This window comes from Lactuca sativa, chromosome 5 (assembly GCF_002870075.4).
Source record: "Lactuca sativa cultivar Salinas chromosome 5, Lsat_Salinas_v11, whole genome shotgun sequence".
Classification (NCBI taxonomy): domain Eukaryota; kingdom Viridiplantae; phylum Streptophyta; class Magnoliopsida; order Asterales; family Asteraceae; genus Lactuca; species Lactuca sativa.
In genome coordinates, this window is record NC_056627.2 from 228965339 (window position 1) to 228970670 (window position 5332).

A 5332-nucleotide genomic window follows, 5' to 3' on the forward strand; every position below is an offset into this window, starting at 1 on the left:
AGTTTAAATTATTTAAAAACCTGTATAAATCATTCCTTTAACATTCATCTCAAATAAACAAACAATATATATTCATACAACACGTATTTTATATAAAATACTTCATATCTATGTGTAAGGTGAAAGTAACTACACACTCACTTGATTTAATGATAATCGGGCAGCACTTCATTCCCTAAAACGATCGTTTCTAATTAAACTTGGAGTTTTATTGAGAAACCGGGCTCTACGAGGGTCTGGCTTCAAAACCGAAAAGATAAATTTCTCGTGGTTCTCGGGCACTCTGGGACGTGTTTCGGGTGTTTGGTATAATACCGGGGCTTCGGGGGAAGTGGAAATAATAAAAATATGGAAAAAGGGGTGAAAAATGAGAATGTTCCAAAAGTAGCCGGAAGATCTCGCAACCCTTCTATTTATAGGGGAGGCTTCGGATCTGGGGCAATGAGAAGCGAGCACGTGGCTCGCATGCGAGGAGCCAGCTGGCGTCGGATAGGTGGCTTCTACACGCGTTGGACTTGCGAAGGCTAAACGCGTTGGATGTGAAGGTGAGGCACGTGGCTCGCTTCTGACCTGTCACTGATGCGAGGCGCGTCGTCTTCTTACTGGACCGCACCTCCGGTTGAATCAACAGGTGACACCCGTTGGCACCTAGCTTCGGATGACGCGTCAGATCAGAAACCTGTGCGACGCGCGTCGCTCGTCGAACGCGCCACACTCGGATGACATAATTGCTTCGGATACGTGGCCAGCTCGGAGCGAGGTGATGTGGCTGGTCCGGATGAAGCTTATCCATGCGAATTTTCTTGGAAATTGAACCCAAAACTTCTAAAATCCATATCTTTCGCATACATGCTCCGTTTTTGACGTTGTTTATATGCACGCGTAGGCAAAATTACGCTCAACAACTTTCGTTTAGACTTCGTCGGCTAACTTTGACTTTAATTTTTATATTATTATTTTTAAAAGACCAGGATAGGAAATCCGTTAAAAATTTAAAACTTCTTCATCCGACGTCCGTTTTTCGTCTGTCTTTTTACCGTTGTGCTACTATTGACGAGACCTTTGATTCTCGTTTAGGTCATGTCGACTAAAAATCACTCGATCTAAAATTCGAGTTTTTAGTTGTCTAGTGCTAAGCTGAAACTTTGAAAAATCATAACTTCCTCATACGAAGTCAGATTTGGGTGTTCTTTTTATACATACTCTCGGTTGAACGAACACTACAGCTTTCATTTAGATCACTAATGATAAAGAGTAGTTTATCAAAAACTCACTTTTTACGTCATTCGGCACTGTGTCGGTTTTGTCGCGAAACTTCGACATGTCATAACTTCTCCGTTATAACTCGGATTTCAGTATTCTTTATATATATGTAATCCTTGTCACGATCACTACAACTTTCTTAATAAATATCGACTTTATCTAATATTTATTATCGACGCTCATTTTTATTCTTAATTAATTAAATCCTAGTAAATAAGCATAAAACACATAATTTTCACATAATTCCTTTTCGTTTCTTCTAAATGAGTTACCAAGGTTAACCTAGACTATCACGTCAATATTAATGTCTAGCCTAGAAACACGGGCGTGACATGAGATAATAACAATATCAAAGCATTTTTGAAGAAATGGTTTTCGTTAATATTTAAAAGCTTAGGTTTTCATAATTGATACAAAAAAATGCATAAACTTGTTCATTACATGCCTTACAACAATTTATTATATTAATGACCTAAAAGCTCCTTAAATCTCATAGTAGATTTAAACTCGTCATCATTGTGCTTCATACAACTACATGTGATACAAAGAAACCGAGTGGGTCAGGTGTGGAAGATTGTTGAACACATAGGGTTTTCAACCCATAATAATTAAATCATTTAATTATCTATTTCACATCAATAATTAACCCAATTACACATTCCTGTTATTCTCACTTTACGATCCTAAAATATTGATCTCAAGGGACCTATCCTAAGGATCATTATGAGCAACGAGTAGACAACAGCGCTTTGAGGATTATTTAGCAATATAAGTCAATAAGGTAACCATGGGGAGGATAGAGTATATCAAAGAAACACATAGTGCATTAACACCTATAGGTCCCGACCCTGCCAGTGTTCCACTGGACTCTCTAGAATAGTCTGTGGTCGTCATCTATACTCCTAGTTCATCTGAGCACTAGTACTTTAATAATCACGACCTCTCATCATCATATCATCTTTCATAACCCTTCACTGCCCAATATATTTTATATACGAAAAATACATTTACGGTTATTCAAGTAAAATCATATTATTTCGTCTAACACAGACATCATGAATATAGATAATAAATACATATGACATTTAATCATCTAAATACTTTGTATCTATGTGTAAGATGAAAGTATGTATGCACTCACTTATTAAAAATGGATGACCTGTGATGAGGGTAGACCTTCGCCTAACACCTTAGTTTTTCCTTTTGAAAGACCTAGATATACTTATCACTAAGTCTTCGTTTTTGTTTTATAATTTTCATGACTATAATAACAATAGTCTAGATTCCTCAACAATCCCAATGAATATTTATATATTTATATACCTGATAAGGAATAACCAGGCAAGATCATAACAGAGGTAGGTTACATTTGGTATATAGAGTATATTTTTTTGAAACCCCACTTTAAACACCTAACTAAATCTAGCCTTGACATTGTCATGTAAGTAGATCAATTAGTATATGACATGGAATCATTGATAAATCTTATTTATAGGTTCATTATAACGATTATAAATATAAGTATAAGTTACAATTAAAACAAAATAGGTGTAGCTAAACTTATAGAGTTTCCAGAAAAAAGTCAGGAAAATTCCTTGGCAGAACTCTGAATTGAAAGCTTCTATTTTCTGGGCTCTCAGATGTCCCACAACTTTTCTAAAAACTCCTAATAATTTGTGAAAATCGAGATTATAGAATAAATTCAAAGGGAATCTATATTTGTGGTGAAGAGTATGAGAAGGAATGGCTGCTATTAATAGGTCTTATTTCAGGAAAAGCATGTCGCGCCTAGACGAGTGGTATGTCGTGTCCGAGCTTGGTCAGCAAGGCCTCTCCCAAAAATGTGACACGTGGAGCTCAGTTTGTGGTGTCACGTCACTTTGTCAAAACAATTTTATTGATTCACAGAAAATGATATCTCTTTCATACAAGATCCGTTTTTGACGTTTTTTATATCCACACATAGGTATTTCTGAGTACTACAACTTTCATTTAGACTATGTTGGCTAGTTCTTATCGAATTTTCAATTTAACAATCTATGATGATTACACTGCAAAAGACCATGCGAAAATCATAGCTCCTTCATACGAACTTCGTTCTCGACTGTCTATATATCAACAAATTTCAATTCCTGAGATTTTCAACTAATGTATAGATATTTTTGTCTGACAATCAACCAAATTTAAATTCGGTTTTTGTTCTGACATAACTGCACCGAAACATCAAAAAATCAAAACTTCCTCATACGAAGTCAGATTTGGACGTTCTCTATATGCACGCTTTCGCTTTTGCGGTTACTACGGGTTTCTTTTAGATTACTTTGGCTAATAAAAAAACCGGTCTCTAATTCACTATATATGACACACTTTGTCGTACAAGGTTGAATGTGGAACTTCAACGAAGCATAACTTCTTCATACGAATTCAGAGTTAAGTGTTCCTTATATCCCCGAGATCGTCATTACGACTACTTCAACTTTCATCAAGGTAATTTATCATAAATAATATTTTGTTTTTAATGTTTATTTAACCCTATTTATTAAGTTTTAAAATATATTTGTACACAAATATTATATACACATATTACTCATCCAATTTCCAAGTACATAATATATAAAAACATATATTCAAATAATTCTCTTTCATTTATTCATAAAAGATTACAATTTATGACTGACATAGATACATATTTTATGATTATGCCTATCGTGAAACGCGGGCGTTACACATGTCCCAACTGTCTTGTATATTAGTGTTTGTGACACGAACATGGAGATGGCCTCGCCGAGTTGAATTTGATTGTTGTCTGTTGATCGTTGACTTTTCACTTGTAACGTCCTGATTTTCGACCCAAATTTCTTTATTTTTATCTATTCAAATATATTAGAGTATAGTTACATTATGCAGAAACATGTTGCGAATGCACATGTGTACAGTCTAACCTACCCTTCACACCAATCATTGAAGTAACGGAAAAACATTTATAATTAACTGGGTAAGCACAAAGCTTAGTGAGTTCCTCAAAATAGCATGTACTACAATCCATATACATACATACAATTAATGGCTCACGATCTAACAATAATATGTGTACTTACAACCTACACACCATTTTGAAAACATGGGTCTATGAGTACTTACGACCTATACGTCATTTCGCCAACACGGGTCTATGTGTACTTACGGCCTTCATGCAATTTCCCCTAACTAAATCTAATATCCAAACAATCACGCATGTACAAATTTCACTTTAGAATATTCTAGTATAGACACATTTATACTTTCTATCTACCAGTTTCAAGTACATTAACACTGAATCACTCCTAAAATTGAACTCATGCCAATATACAATAGGGAATCTTAGTTAATATTAACTGCTATTGATAACATCAAGACTATATGGTCGAACCTGGATCATCAACTTGGTCCACCAATCATATTATGTATACTACTGATACATTTGTAACCCTTGGAAAATACTACCACCTCTCTTAATCGACATGGTCCATCCCAAGTGATTCTCTTATGGGCATCCCTATACGCATATTATATGACTACTTGAAACATTTGTTGTACGGAAATTCTTTCTCCTTGACATTGAACCTACTATTTCCATCTTTTAGCATAGGGCGACTAAGTCTTTGCTACGAACTTAACTAAGCTTTCTAAGTCTGATGTGCTCCTTGAGTACTTAATGTCGTCTATGGAAAACTACGCCACCTTTTGAATTCCTGATCCTCTAATGCAAGGATATATTCCTCATCCGTGAAAGTACGAACCTATATGGTTCTCTTGGCTATCTGAGCCGCACCTGGGAATTTGGCCACTTCCTAAATCCTATTAGTTGTTTCGGAGGAAATATCGAGCTTTCCTTGAGAAGTATTCCAAGAAACGCATAGTGTACAAAAGACTTCTTTCTTATGTTTCTCACACAACAAAATCGAAACCTACAACCTCCATCTACTCGTGTTGCCACTCTCCTGGACCTTGACGTTGAAATCGAAATTTGAACTATTTTTCTCACTTTCTCCTTAATGTTCGGTTCTCCCCCACTTGGGTTCGACCCATC